Below are 16,924 nucleotides of genomic sequence, written 5' to 3' on the forward strand. Positions count from 1 at the left end.
GGAACCTTGTGGCAAAATCTATAATGGTCAATAGGAACCTTTTTCCCATCCGTGTAGGTCTAGGGAAGGGTCCTACTAGGTCCAGTCCTATCCTAAAAAAGGGTTGGTTGATAAGTGGTAGGGGATTTAGGGGAGCCTTGACCCTGTCCCCACTTTTCCCCACCCTCTGGCAACTCTCACAGGACTTACAAAACTCTGTGACTTCCCTGGAAATATTCGGCCAGTAATAATTAGCCATCAACCTTTTCCGGGTTTTTCCTATCCCCATGTGGCCTGCCAAAAAGGAGTCGTGAGCTAATTTCAGCAGTTGGTCCCTATATGGTTATGGTACCACAAGCTGCTTTTCAGTCCCCCAACTTCCTTGTTTTTTCTTGGGCAACCACTTTCGGTATAGGAGTCCCCGATCCCAGAAAACCTGTTATTTCTGAGTGTCACTAAAAGAGGTTTCTTGTGCCTCAGCTTTGGATCTTAAAACCTCCAAGCTGGGATCATTTCCTGTGTGTAAAGCAAACGTGGTATCAGTTTTTGCAACGATGTTTCCTGGCACAACAGTTCCTTCAGCTGGGTTGCTAGGCAACTGCAGAGGCATGCCTTCAGCCTCTCCAGATTCGCTACAATTGTCTGACAAGCCTTCCGCTGCCGCTTGTGAGCGTGTAATAATAAACACTTTTCTACCTTCTAACCCCATGATATCAGTACCTAGGATTAAAGGTTCTTCCTGACAGGAATTAACACCTAAAATACATTTCCCTGTGACTCCCCTCCATGTAACTTCCATCTCGACTACAGGAATTTCAATTATGGGCCCTGTCACAGGTTTGATGTTAATTTTTCTGTGAGGAATAATCTCCTCACTCCTCACAAGGTCTGCTCTAATCAGAGATAAACGAGCTCCAGTATCTAGAATAGCTTTATGCTTTCTTCCATTTATTAAAACATCTTCCCACAAAGACTGATCTGATTCTTTCATTTCTCCCCACACTAATGTGTAACACTGGGAACTTTGGGGATGTTCAGCATCTTTATTTATATCCACTCTCCTTACTGAGGTACTTTTATCTTTCTCTTCTCTCAGCCTGGGACATTGTGGTCTAATATGCCCCACAAACCCACAATGATGGTCTGTTTTTCCAAACATAGGTTTGGTGGAGTTTCCCGCCTTTTCCGTTGGCAACTGATTTTTATTTACTTCAGCTTCCTTTTTAACCCCATTAGGTTTATACCCTGGTTTAATATTATTTTCTTTAGTAGACTTGCTGGTCATATGATAGCCCCAGTTTAAGGAAAATCGATCAGCCAGGGAAGCTGCATCTTGATATGTTTTTGGGTCTCTATCTCTCACCAGCAATCTTATATCTTGAGGGATTTGAAAAATTAATTGATCTTTAATCATCAGATCAACTAAATCTTGTTTGGTTTTCACCTCAGTGCAGGTGATGCATTTCTCAAAATGATCTGCTAATTTGTGTCCCAACTCCACAAAAGGTTTGGATGACACAGCATTAAGGCTTCTAAATTTCTTCCGGAAATACTCAGGCCCATAGCGAAATCTTTTATAAACTGCTGTTTTAAATGAGGCAAAATCTAAAGCTTCCCCCACAGGAAAACTGTTATAAATTTCAGCCAGGTCTCCCTTGATCAAGTTAGGGATAAACTTCATATAATCTTGTGGCTTTACTTCCCACATTATGGCTGCCTTTTCAAAGGTATTGAAGAAAATTTGGGGATCTTGTCCCTCAGCATAAGGGGTAAAGTCTTTAGGAGATAATTTGGGAGGTCTAGCCCCTTCCTCAATTCTCCTCTGATCTTCCTGCTCAAATTTTCTCTTTTCTAAAGCAATTCGTTCTAGCTCCAGCTCTCTATCTTTTTCTCTCAGCCTTTCTTGCTGTTCCAACTCAGCTCTCTTCAATTCTCTATCAGCCTCCTGCTGTTTTAATTCTCTATCTCTTTGTTTTATTCTTTCTAATTCAATTTTCAATTTCTCTTTTTCCAGCTCCAAGTATTGAGGAGACATTTATACAGGCACTTGCCTCAGAGGACTTACCTCAGTTTCAACTGCAGCATGAACTCTGTAATATTCTATAAGAGCCCATTTCATTTCATCAACTGACTTTCCTTCAGTTGGCAAATTTAAACGTTTACATCTGTCTGACAAGGCATCTTTCTTCAATGCTAAGATATCCATTTTTATTAGACAGAGGCTTAACCTTAATAAATAAAATGGTACTGGGAGTTTTCAATTGAGGTCAGGAGTGGTAAACTTGATATTTTATAATATGTATCTCACCACAGACAAAAATATCCTGTCAGAGAATTGTATCAGCGCAACCTCTGACTTAGGTAATATGTAACTTTCACAGCTAAAGACCTCAGAGGTGCTTTACAGTAACCACCCTCTGTCCTGTTCAAAAATAAAATCCTTTTTGACTTCTGTCACTATAAATGAACAGTCTACTTCGGATCCCGACGCTGCCACCACCTATTTATGCCACGACACAGGCTCTGAACACCAGACCTCCCGTCTGCCACCACTTCTTATGGGGCGACACAGGCTCTGAACACCAGACCCGGCCGAGGCTACTCCCTGCTCAAGCCAAGCACCACCACTTGGTACGTCTGAGGCAAGGGATAAAGCCCACCTTCCTCCAAACTATGTGGAGAAAGGGGTTTAAAATGGAGAATGGATTTTAATATATATAATAATGTGCTGTGAGTTATATCTGCTAAGGTGAATTGTTGTCAGAGTGGGTGTTATATGTGTAAACTTAAGATGATAAATGCCAAACAGACACATGGGATTTTTGTGGTAGTTTTAAAACAAAACAATCAAAATTTATTTTTAAAAGTTCATAAGCTTTGTTTCAAATAACAACATTTAAAAACCTTTTTGAAACCTTTCATACAATCCGGTCACTCATACACATTCCACTTTCCTTTTACTCACACAATCACTCTTGAACTTTCTTTATTATTATTATTGATTAATATACTTCCACTACGTGCACACCACACTCTAAAGACACCTATCACTACACTGACTCTCAAATTTCCCAGAACTTAAGTACCATAAACACAGAGAGCACTACAGACTCTAAGAGTACCTAACCAGTCTCCCTGAAAAGGTTATCTCCAAAAGAACCTCTGAAAAGAACCCACAATCCCCTCAGTCATTCCCTTATATATCACTCCTCCCCCCTCCCAAGACATTCTAACTCCGCCCACTCAGGCCAACATTCTAAAAACCACAGACTTACAAACCACAGACTTACAAACCGCAGACATACCTTTGGGAATTGACTTGTGGGGTGTAACGCCACACTGACCTCCATAGTAACCAATAGATTTTCTTGTTGTATGTTGACATCTTCTGTTAATTGTAGGAAGTGTGTGGAGTCCCGGATGTATGATTTCATGGTTGGAATGAAAGGTTTTAAGAAAATGATCCACGTACTGTGATAGTGGTTCTAAGATGGACCCGATCCCAGGGAAAATTGCAGTTGCTGTTGCATACTGTTAGGGAAATTCCCCTAACCTGGTAAGGGATGACTTCCCAACCGGTCCAGAAACAGGAACTCTTTACTGACTGAGCACACTGGAGAAAAGTCCCTTACCTCGTACAAACCGATGGCAGAGACTCTCTAACCATCATCCACATCAGCATACATTTATAACTCTCCAAGCCCCTCCATTTGTTTCACAGAGAGTCCCTCCCATTTTCTATTGGTTACATACTTCCTACGTTTTCCATAAACTAACCGTTTCACCTAGAACAATGCCCCATATTATGACGACTATGTCCATGATATGCAGGGCTGGTGCCAGACTATTTTGTGCCCTAGGCAAGGTGAGCTACTTGCACCCCACCCCCAAAAATGGCCAACTTCAATTTTTAAGGACAGATGTTTTGTAGAAAAAATAAAAAGCACAAAACTTGAAACTCCTCAACTTTAAATTGCAAGAATAAGTAAAAAGGAATTAATTTTTTTTTATCTTTTCCAAATCCAACGGGGAGGCACCCACCATCTCATGCGGAGACTGAAGATGCCTGGAGGGGGGGTGCAAATGGGGTGCAGAAGCACCGCTTAGCCCCTTCCATGCCTGCACGTGGACGTCCATGCATGCCCCACGATCACACAAAGTACAAGATTTTACAGGGGGCTCAGAGGACAGTGTCTTCCACTTGTATTACTCCCATGTTTTCCCACATCTCCTGTCATTTTTCTTTCTCCAGGAAAAAAACCATTAAGGGAAAAAGATGGAAAAGGTGTGTGCCAAACCTTTTCACTCATAGCTCTCAAAGCCCTCTTCCTGGAAGTACACCTAGGTGACAATCCTATACTCAGTTATCTGGGAGTAAGTACCATTGACCTCACTGAGGCTTACTTCTAAGTAGACATGTGTATGATTGCCCTTAGTCAGCTTGCGGCTGGGCCGGTGCCTATTGCCAGGCTCCCTCGCTGGGGGAGGGGGGCGCCCCAGAGCAAGAAGACGAGCCGCCCAATTGCCTCCCTCAGTGTCCTGGATTGAGGACTACACACACGCATGCACCCTACATGAACGCCGGGGAATTTCTCTCTCAAAATAAAGGGAGTCGTGGATGTAACAAGCAGGGAGGCAGATAAGGATCCCTGCAATCCGTCAACACAACACCCAAACTCTTTAATCACAGAGGAGGAAAGACAGACACCATCTGGACACAGAACCAAAAGAAGAAAGGGGCAGCCCCCAATCCCCCAATTCTTTAAATGGCTCCACAAAAAAGCAGTGCCTCGTCTCCAGGGCTAATTTTAAAAAGAAGCAGTGACCCCTTTCCGCACTCCTCTTCTCCTGTGCCCCCCGGGCACCACCTTTGTTTTGCTCCAAGCCGGGATGCCAGGCTGGACAAGCGATCCACTGGCTCATTGGGTGGCCTCTTATGGAACATGTGATTGAGCTCATAACAACAATAACAACAGCTTTCAGATACTGTGGAGACGAAGTGCGATAATTTGAGGGAAACAGGTACATGGGATGAAGTTTATAGTAAGAAAGAGGAGGGGGAGAGGAAGCTCCGCCAAGGGAGCGATGCAGCAGCAGCATGTGCTGATTCCTCCAGGCTCATTGTGTTTGGCAGGAGTTGTTCAGACAGTTTCAAGAATATCATCATCCTGCAATGATCTTACTCCTATTTTTTATGTTTGTTGCTGATGGTGATTGCTGACCTCATTTGTGCATTTCTGGGAGAGTAGGGAATCATTTCCCTCAGTACAAATACTCTTGTTTTAACAAAACCCATTCCCAATTAATCCATTTAAAAGTCTTTTCATGGGGTTGTGTGTCTGAATAAATAGGGTTTAGGAGAACGCATTTAAGTCACTGCTGCCATGTGTAAAAATGTATTTTGGCTTGGTGTGTGTGTGTTGTGCTTGGTATGGTGGATTCTATGCTTAATATAAATCCTTTTTGATGTATGGTGCTGCAACTTAAGATGACTCTTACTATTTTTAACACATTGCCATTATTTGCTTGTGCATGTCAAGGCTTCCATGTGCTTTTAAATGATATATATCAATTGTATATAGCTCTACTCAAAAGTATGACTCAATGAATTCAATGGGCTTACACCCATGTAAGCATGCATGTGAGAGAAATGGTCACTGTGACGGTCTCCTTTGGCCCTAGGACCCTTCTTGATCCACCTGCTGCCACGTTTACTTTTGGATCACCTTCTCTTGTGACTCCCAGGACCCAGCTCAGGTGCACAAGTCAGGGCTAAAGATACTGAACTCTGGCCGTTGCTAGACCAGGGTTTAGCCTGGTGCGAGCCCTGGCCCGGCCCGGCCCCTGTGCGTCCAGATGACGTATTGGGGATTCCAGGGTCAGGCAGGGGTCAACCCTCCCTTGACCAGGGATAACGGGCACCGGTTGTGGACTGGTATTTCCTGTGGCAAGATTGCAGGCGTGTAGCCTGTACTGCCGCTTTTGCAGGCTACCGCATTTACTCGCGAGTAGCCAGGAAAAGCGGCAGATGGCGTGCTGAGGCCATCAGGGCAGGGTGAGGAGATGGGGGGATCGGAGATCGTGGGTGGGCGAGGGGATCACACACCCCCTTTTTTAAAAAAACCTACCTTTAACATTGGTGCACTTCTGTGCACATGGCCCCTTTAAAATATAAAACAAAATGGCCGACGTGACGGGGCTTTCCTCTACCCTGTCATGTCGATGTGTGGATAGGAGCAACAGCCCGTGCTACTTCTATCGCAGGCTGGCCCCTCCACATGCCCGGATTTTAAGGTAGGTCTTTATGACTCATACTTACCAATCTGCCACATCCACACGGTGAGTGCAACCTTTTAAACTGCAAATCTTAATACTTTACGCTTAACCACTTAACTCTAACTAGTAAAACATCACAGTCACCCCTTCACTTTCAATGTTGCAGTGGGGAAGAAGTTGTTGGGTTGAACTTCATGTAGATTTGCTTGGTTTGGTGCACAATGCACTTCAGTCATACAGTGAACATGTGGTTTTTAAAACTCTTTCTTCCCTTTCGGTGGTGCAAGTTAACACATATTTAAATTATCTCATGCTAACCTCTCTTTCTTTCCTTCCACTTTCTTCTCCTTCCCCCATGATCAGCTACAAAGACACCCCTCCACACACACTCTAGTTAAGAGTCAAAACTTATTTTGATGTGCTGAAATTCACACACCAGAGAAAAAATTCTGTGACGCAGACACACACACATGTGCGCCTTAAGAGTTAAAATTGGGGACGGTGTAAAAGCCGGAACGGAACGGAACAGGCCGGAACAGCCCCATTATATTAAAAAACCATACCAAAAACAGTGGCATGTGTTAGCAACACTTGAGAACAATATTTTAAGACTAAAACCATACCAATATTATATCACTATTAACCCCAGAACTCCCAAAATGACGTCCGGAACAGAATGGGATGGCCGGAACGGCCACTAGGGAACGAGCGATATCAACCAAACTCACCAGACATGCATAACTAAATGGCAGGGATGCAATAGGCCACAAAAGTTGCCCCGAAACCACGTTCAGATACCCATTCCGGGCAAAAACACGTATTGCGCAAAATGGGCCGTAACGGCAGCTTCCCAATGACATAAGTGAACCAAACTCACCAGATGCACATGACAAGGTGGGACAAATATAGAAAGCTCCAAAACTTGCCCCCAAACCACGTTCAGACACCCGTTCCGGGCAAAAACGCGTATTGCGCAAAATGGGCCGTAACGGCACCTCCCCAATGAGGTAAGTGAACCAAACTCACCAGATGCACATGACAAGGTGGGACAAATATAGAAAGCTCCAAAAGTTGCCCCAAAACCACGTTCAGATACCCGTTCCGGGGGAAAATGCGTATTGTGCAAAATGGGCCGTAACGGCAGCTTCCCAATGAGATAAGTGAACCAAACTCACCAGATGCACATGACAAGGTGGGACAAATATAGAAAGCTCCAAAAGTTGCCCCGAAACCACGTTCAGATACCCGTTCCGGGGGAAAACGCGTATTGTGCAAAATGGGCCGTAACGGCACCTTCCCAATGAGGTAAGTGAACCAAACTCACCAGATGCACATGACAAGGTGGGACAAAAATAGAAAGCTCCAAAAGTTGCCCCAAAACCACGTTCAGATACCCGTTCCGGGGGAAAATGCGTATTGTGCAAAATGGGCCGTAACGGCAGCTTCCCAATGAGATAAGTGAACCAAACTCACCAGATGCACATGACAAGGTGGGACAAATATAGAAAGCTCCAAAAGTTGCCCCGAAACCACGTTCAGATACCCGTTCCAGGGAAAAACGCGTATTGCGCAAAATGGGCCGTAACGGCAGCTTCCCAATGAGGTAAGTGAACCAAACTCACCAGATGCACATGACAAGGTGGGACAAAAATAGAAAGCTCCAAAAGTTGCCCCAAAACCACGTTCAGATACCCGTTCTGGGCAAAAACGCGTATTGCGCAAAACGGGCCGTAACGGCAGCTTCCCAATGAGATAAGTGAACCAAACTCACCAGATGCACATGAGAAGGTGGGACAAATATAGAAAGCTCCAAAAGTTGCCCCAAAACCACGTTCAGATACCCGTTCCGGGGGAAAACGCGTATTGCGCAAAATGGGCCGTAACGGCACCTTCCCAATGCGATAAGTGAACCAAACTCACCAGATGCATATGACAAGGTGGGACAAATATAGAAAGCTCCAAAAGTTGCCCCAAAACCACGTTCAGATACCCGTTCCGGGGGAAAACGCGTATTGTGCAAAATGGGCCGTAACGGCACCTTCCCAATGAGGTAAGTCAACCAAACTCACCAGATGCACATGACAAGGTGGGACAAAAATAGAAAGCTCCAAAAGTTGCCCCAAAACTACGTTCAGACACCCGTTCCGGGGAAAAACGCGTATTGCGCAAAATGGGCCGTAACGGCAGCTTCCCAATGAGGTAAGTGAACCAAACTCACCAGATGCACATGACAAGGTGGGACAAAAATAGAAAGCTCCAAAAGTTGCCCCAAAACCACATTCAGATACCCGTTCCGGGCAAAAACGCGTATTGCGCGAAACGGGCCGTAACGGCAGCTTCCCAATGAGGTAAGTGAACCAAACTCACCAGATGCACATGACAAGGTGGGACAAATATAGAAAGCTCCAAACGTTGCCCCAAAAACACGTTCAGATACCCCTTCCGGGCAAAAACGCGTATTGCGCAAAATGGGCCGTAACAGCAGCTTCCCAATGAGGAAAGTCAACCAAACTCACCAGATGCACATAACTAGGTGGGACAAATATAGAAAGCTCCAAAAGTTGCCCTGAAACCACGTTCAGATACCCGTTCTGGGCAAAAACGTGTATTGCGCAAAATGGGCCCTAACGGCAGCTTCCCAATGAGGTAAGTGAACCAAACTCACCAGATGCACATAACTAGGTGGGACAAAAATAGAAAGCTCCAAAAGTTGCCCCGAAACCACGTTCAGATACCCGTTCCGGGCAAAAACGCGTATTGCGCAAAATGGGCCGTAACGGCAGCTTCCCAATGAGGTAAGTGAACCAAACTCACCAGATGCACATGACAAGGTGGGACAAAAATAGAAAGCTCCAAAAGTTGCCCCCAAACCACGTTCAGATACCCGTTCCGGGCAAAAACGCGTATTGCGCAAAATGGGCCGTAACAGCAGCTTCCCAATGAGGAAAGTCAACCAAACTCACGGGATGCACATAACTAGGGGGGACAAATATAGAAAGCTCCAAAAGTTTCCCCAAAACCACGTTCAGATACCCGTTCCGGGCAAAAACGCGTATTGCGCAAAACGGCCGTAACGGCAGCTTCTCAATGAGGTAAGTGAACCAAACTCACCAGATGCACATAACTAGGTGGGACAAATATAGAAAGCTCCAAATGTTGCCCCAAAACCACGTTCCGATACCCGTTCTGGGCAAAAGTCCATATTGCTCAAAACGGACAGTAACTACAGCTTCCCAATAAGTCAACCAAACTCACCAGACGCACATTAATAGATGGGACACATATAAAAAGCTCCAAATGTTGCCCCAAAGCCAGGTTCCAATACCCATTCCAGGCAAAAACCCATATTGCTCAAAACGGGCCGTAATGGCAGCTTTCCAATGAGGTAAGTCAACCAAACTCACCAGAAGCACATTACTAGATGGGACAGATATAATAACCTCTGAAATTTCCATGAAAGTCAGGTTCTGTTACCCATTCCGGGCCATAGTTCATATTCCCAAAATTAGCTGGAAAAGAAAATTATGGGTGAGGAAAATGAGGCACTATCTATTGTCAGGAAATTGCCTCGAAAGGCAACTTCTATGTGTGTGAATTCAATCAAATAAACGACTTTCATTGTACTAACTGGGACATTTAATAAACTTTCTCAGAATCCAGAGTGAAGTTCTGCAAAGATGGTTTCCTACAGAAGCCCATAGTTATCATGTGGTTTGGTAGTGTGCTTAAAATATCAGTCTATGATGGCATTGTTGGGGTTGGGCTGTCTCATTCCATCATGAAGCTTACAATGACCTGTGGCTATTCACATCTTTCAACCTAACTTATCCCACAGGGTTATTACAAAATTGGGAAAGGCCATTGTAGTTCACCATGCGTTTCTGGGTGGCGGGTGGGATATAAATGTTCTGTCAAAAAAGCCCAGGTCTTTTGAGGATTGCCATGGGAGTACTGGAGGCTGCATTCCAGGAAGTCCAAAAACGCGGCCCCCAACCCCTTCCAGGGCTGATGGAGGCCTTCCCCTTCAGCCCTTTCCCCCAGGAAATTGGGTGCCAGTCCCGGTTGCCCTGGAGATCTCCGTTTTTCCAGAGGTCTCCCAGGTTTTCCGGGTCATCTGGTCACCCTTATCACACCAGGAGACAAACCGTTAATGCCCACATTCCACAATCTTGACAGGTACCCCTCCCCTCCCCAAACATGGAATTTATTTTTAAAAGCCAATCACACAATTTTAAATTGTATGTTAGGTGTCTTGAATAGGTTAGCCCCATGTGAATAAGAGGGAGCTAGGTTGACCATTTGTTTGATTCAGTATAACCCATTGTCATTGGCTGTGATGTTCTGAAGCTTTATTAACATATACGCTTCTTTAGTCATATTCTTTATGAAAACATGAATACAAGAAAAATAACCACAAACAGTAAGAACAAAAACAATGTACATAATATCTATATACTCTCTCTCTCTCTCTCTCTCTCTCTCTCTCTGTGTGTGTGTGTGTGTGTGTAAATGTAAATGCTAACATATAGCACCTGTTAACATAAATTTTTGCCTACAGTGTAGATTATTCATTTCTCACAACACTTTGGACATTTGAATATACCACGAGAAGCTTGATTTATCTCAAGGCAAGAGAGGTGGTGCCAGTCCTGACAGGCTCCCTCGCACAGAACCATGGTGTCCTCCTTGGGTTTCTTGCACTGATCACCCATTAAGCACAAAGACCAAGATGAAGTGTTATACTGTTGTATTGCTGAAGACAAGAACTGGATTGTAGAAAATGTTCCTTTCGGTGGTTTTCTAGAAACAGGACTATTGAATTGCTTAATTTCTCTCTGATTTATTTGCTTCTTTATTCTCTGCTGCTGTCTCGGCATTAAACTTGGCCGTGGAAGAAGTGATTTGTGCATGAGAAGTTCATTTGCAATCCACTGCCGTACAGGCACCATGTCTGCTGGGAAAGGGACAGGTGAGCCACTGCATAGCACATGTGCAAAGAGACATACAAAAAGTTTGGCTGACTTACCTCATTGGGAAGCTGCCGTTACGGCCCGTTTTGCACAATACGCGTTTTTGCCCGGAACGGGTATCTGAACATGGTTTTGGGGCAACTTTTGGAGCTTTCTATATTTGTCCCACCTTGTCATGTGCATCTGGTGAGTTTGGTTCACTTATCTCATTGGGAAGCTGTTGTTATGGCCAATTTCGCAAAACACGTGTTTTTGCCCGGAACGGGTATCTGAACGTGGTTTTGGGGAAACTTTTGGAGCTTTCTATATTTGTCCCACCTTGTCATGTGCATCTGGTGAGTTTGGTTCACTTAACTCATTGGGAAGCTGCCGTTACGGCCCATTTTGCGCATTACGCATTTTTGCCCAGAAGGGGTATCTGAACGTGGTTTTGGGGCAACTTTTGGAGCTTTCTATATTTGTCCCACATTGTCATGTGCATCTGGTGAGTTTGGTTCACTTATCTCATTGGGAAGCTGTTGTTATGGCCAATTTCGCAAAACACGTGTTTTTGCCCGGAACGGGTATCTGAACGTAGTTTTGGGGCAACTTTTGGAGCTTTCTATATTTGCCCCACTTAGTTATGTGCATCTGGTGAGTTTGGTTCACTTATCTCATTGGGAAGCTGCCGTTACGGCCGGTTTTGCTCAGTACGCGTTTTTGCCCGGAACGGGTATCTGAACGTGGTTTCGGGGCAACTTTTGGAGCTTTCTATATTTGTCCCACCTTGTTATGTGCATCTGGTAAGTTTGGTTCACTTATCTCATTGGGAAGCTGCCGTTACGGCCGGTTTTGCGCAGTACGCGTTTTTGCCCGGAACGGGTATCTGAACGTGGTTTCGGGGCAACTTTTGGAGCTTTCTATATTTGTCCCACCTAGTTATGTGCATCTGGTGAGTTTGGTTCACTTATCTCATTGGGAAGCTGTCGTTATGGCCAATTTTGCAAAATACGTGTTTTTGCCCGGAACGGGTATCTGAACATGGTTTTGGGGCAACTTTTGGAGCTTTCTATATTTGTCCCACCTTGTCATGTGCATCTGGTGAGTTTGGTTCACTTAACTCATTGGGAAGCTGCCGTTACGGCCCATTTTGCGCATTACGCATTTTTGCCCAGAAGGGGTATCTGAACGTGGTTTTGGGGCAACTTTTGGAGCTTTCTATATTTGTCCCACCTTGTCATGTGCATCTGGTGAGTTTGGTTCACTTATCTCATTGGGAAGCTGTTGTTATGGCCAATTTCGCAAAACACGTGTTTTTGCCCGGAACGGGTATCTGAACGTGGTTTTGGGGAAACTTTTGGAGCTTTCTATATTTGCCCCACTTAGTTATGTGCATCTGGTGAGTTTGGTTCACTTATCTCATTGGGAAGCTGCCGTTACGGCCGGTTTTGCTCAGTACGCGTTTTTGCCCGGAACGGGTATCTGAACGTGGTTTCGGGGCAACTTTTGGAGCTTTCTATATTTGTCCCACCTTGTTATGTGCATCTGGTAAGTTTGGTTCACTTATCTCATTGGGAAGCTGCCGTTACGGCCGGTTTTGCGCAGTACGCGTTTTTGCCCGGAACGGGTATCTGAACGTGGTTTCGGGGCAACTTTTGGAGCTTTCTATATTTGTCCCACCTAGTTATGTGCATCTGGTGAGTTTGGTTCACTTATCTCATTGGGAAGCTGTCGTTATGGCCAATTTCGCAAAATACGTGTTTTTGCCCGGAACGGGTATCTGAACGTGGTTTTGGGGTAACTTTTGGAGCTTTCTATATTTGCCCCACCTTGTCATGTGCATCTGGTGAGTTTGGTTGACTTTCCTCATTGGGAAGCTACCGTTACGGCCCGTTTTGCGCAATACGCGTTTTCCCCTGGAACGGGTATCTGAACGTGGTTTCGGGGCAACTTTTGGAGCTTTCTATTTTTGTCCCACCTTGTCATGTGCATCTGGTGAGTTTGGTTCACTTATCTCATTGGGAAGCTGTCGTTATGGCCAATTTCGCAAAACACGTGTTGTTGCCCGGAACGGGTATCTGAACGTGGTTTCGGGGCAACTTTTGGAGCTTTCTATATTTGTCCCACCTAGTTATGTGCATCTGGTGAGTTTGGTTCACTTATCTCATTGGGAAGCTGTCGTTATGGCCAATTTCGCAAAATACGTGTTTTTGCCCAGAACGGGTATCTGAACGTGGTTTTGGGGCAACTTTTGGAGCTTTCTATATTTGCCCCACCTTGTCATGTGCATCTGGTGAGTTTGGTTGACTTTCCTCATTGGGAAGCTACCGTTACGGCCCGTTTTGCGCAATACACGTTTCCCCCCGGAACGGGTATCTGAACGTGGTTTCGGGGCAACTTTTGGAGCTTTCTATATTTGTCCCACCTTGTCATGTGCATCTGGTGAGTTTGGTTCACTTACCTCATTGGGAAGCTGCTGTTACGGACCGTTTTGCGCAATACGCGTTTTTGCCTGGAACGGGTATCTGAACGTGGTTTCGGGGCAACTTTTGGAGCTTTCTATTTTTGTCCCACCTTGTCATGTGCATCTGGTGAGTTTGGTTCACTTATCTCATTGGGAAGCTGTCGTTACGGCCAATTTCGCAAAACACGTGTTGTTGCCCGGAACGGGTATCTGAACGTGGTTTCGGGGCAACTTTTGGAGCTTTCTATATTTGTCCCACCTTGTTATGTGCATCTGGTAAGTTTGGTTCACTTATCTCATTGGGAAGCTGCCGTTACGGCCGGTTTTGCGCAGTACGCGTTTTTGCCCGGAACGGGTATCTGAACGTGGTTTCGGGGCAACTTTTGGAGCTTTCTATATTTGTCCCACCTAGTTATGTGCATCTGGTGAGTTTGGTTCACTTATCTCATTGGGAAGCTGTCGTTATGGCCAATTTCGCAAAATACGTGTTTTTGCCCGGAACGGGTATCTGAACGTGGTTTTGGGGTAACTTTTGGAGCTTTCTATATTTGCCCCACCTTGTCATGTGCATCTGGTGAGTTTGGTTGACTTTCCTCATTGGGAAGCTACCGTTACGGCCCGTTTTGCGCAATACGCGTTTTCCCCTGGAACGGGTATCTGAACGTGGTTTCGGGGCAACTTTTGGAGCTTTCTATTTTTGTCCCACCTTGTCATGTGCATCTGGTGAGTTTGGTTCACTTATCTCATTGGGAAGCTGTCGTTATGGCCAATTTCGCAAAACACGTGTTGTTGCCCGGAACGGGTATCTGAACGTGGTTTCGGGGCAACTTTTGGAGCTTTCTATATTTGTCCCACCTAGTTATGTGCATCTGGTGAGTTTGGTTCACTTATCTCATTGGGAAGCTGTCGTTATGGCCAATTTCGCAAAATACGTGTTTTTGCCCAGAACGGGTATCTGAACGTGGTTTTGGGGCAACTTTTGGAGCTTTCTATATTTGCCCCACCTTGTCATGTGCATCTGGTGAGTTTGGTTGACTTTCCTCATTGGGAAGCTACCGTTACGGCCCGTTTTGCGCAATACACGTTTCCCCCCGGAACGGGTATCTGAACGTGGTTTCGGGGCAACTTTTGGAGCTTTCTATATTTGTCCCACCTTGTCATGTGCATCTGGTGAGTTTGGTTCACTTACCTCATTGGGAAGCTGCTGTTACGGACCGTTTTGCGCAATACGCGTTTTTGCCTGGAACGGGTATCTGAACGTGGTTTCGGGGCAACTTTTGGAGCTTTCTATTTTTGTCCCACCTTGTCATGTGCATCTGGTGAGTTTGGTTCACTTATCTCATTGGGAAGCTGTCGTTACGGCCAATTTCGCAAAACACGTGTTGTTGCCCGGAACGGGTATCTGAACGTGGTTTCGGGGCAACTTTTGGAGCTTTCTATATTTGTCCCACCTAGTTATGTGCATCTGGTGAGTTTGGTTTACTTTCCTCGTTGGGAAGCTGCCGTTACGGCCGGTTTTGCGCAATAGGCGTTTTTGCCCGGAACGGGTATCTGAATGTGGTTTCGGGGAAACTTTTGGAGCTTTCTATATTTGCCCCACCTAGTTATGTGCATCTGGTGAGTTTGGTTTACTTTCCTCGTTGGGAAGCTGCCGTTACGGTCGGTTTTGCGCAATACACGTTTTTGCCCGGAACGGGTATCTGAACGTGGTTTCGGGGCAACTTTTGGGGCTTATTGCATCCCTGCCATTTAGTTATGCATGACTGGTGAGTTTGGTTGATATCGCTCGTTCCCTAGTGGCCGTTCCGGCCATCCCATTCTGTTCCGGACGTCGTTTTGGGAGTTTTGGGGTTAATAGTGATATAATATTGGCATAGTTTTAGTCCTAAAATATTGTTCTCAAGTGTTGCTAACACATGCCACTGTTTTTGGTATGGTTTTTTAATATAATGGGGCTGTTCCGGCCTGTTCCGTTCCGTTCCGGCTTTTACACCGTCCCTTAAAATTGCTCTTTGAGGTGCTGCACTTCTATCAAACCTCTTTTACACACTTTTCTATGCGTCCTAGTGCACCTATACTAATGGTATTGACTTTGAATATGTGATTATTTGGAACTTTCTCACTGTTGATATATGATTTTCCCCAACTGGGTGAGGAACAGACTGTTGGGTGTGTGTGTGTGTGTGAGAGAGAGAGTGTTCTGGAGGAAAATGGGTGGCTGTGATGTAAAAACCAGACTGTCCCATTTCCCCCAGCTCACAAACGTGCAAGCACCCACACGCACTCGTGCTCCCCCTCTCCCCGCGGGTGCGGTCTACCGAGATCCCCGCTCGTCTCCTCCTTCGCATTTTCCTCCCTCCCTCAAAGCACATTCTCTCCAGAAGACAATGTTCCCTTGCGGTTTCAAAACTGCTACAAGTTAATAGCTGACAGAAGCGGCTGGGAGCGGCGTCATGGTCACTTGACTGTGGAATGTAAACAGAGCCACGCTCCACTGGAGCAGCTGAATGGGAGGAAAGACTGATCCACCGGGAGCGGAAGGGAGACAAATGAGGACACCTAGAAAAAGTGAATGGGCGTACAAGGCATGGAGGGGGAGTGGCCAGGTACCCCCCTTCCCTCAGTAAGAGCTCCATTCATACCCATGCAAACTGCACATAGGCTCACACTAAGCCCCTTAGGCTCGCCAGCGCCAGAAGACACCAATTAAGTTAATCCCATTGAATCCAATCCCCCCCGCCCCGCCTAGCTGTCCAAACATCACCAGGGTTACACTCAGGTAGATGACGCAAAGCACATCTGGGCACCGGTATTTTCCACGTAGTAATGGCAGTGTCCAGGCATTTTTTTCCCATTGCACTTCCTTCCTGTGGCCACCGCTCGAGTGCCCCTGCGCAACTGAGCATGCCCAAGTGACGTAACAGATGAGGTGGACCAATTAGATGGGGCAAATGACATGTAACACCCGGACTATATATGCTGTAGTTTGAATGTGGCACAGTGTGATCCTGCCTTTGCAGCGTGAGCGCCAGGTCATCACCTATTCTCAAGAATAAACATTCTTGGAGCCCAACGCACTGGTTCAGATGGTTTTCAAAGCGAGACAAGTTTATGGATAGGTTTGTTGTGAACATAGCAATAATGTACACCTGAGTAACAACAGTTGAGGGGAAACAGAGGGCTATTGCTTTCATGCTCTTCTGGCAGGCTTCCCTGAGATATGGGGCTGGCCGAGCTAGATGGACTTTTGGGTCTC

This window comes from Elgaria multicarinata, chromosome 6, assembly GCF_023053635.1.
Source record: "Elgaria multicarinata webbii isolate HBS135686 ecotype San Diego chromosome 6, rElgMul1.1.pri, whole genome shotgun sequence".
Taxonomy (NCBI): Eukaryota; Metazoa; Chordata; class Lepidosauria; order Squamata; family Anguidae; genus Elgaria; species Elgaria multicarinata.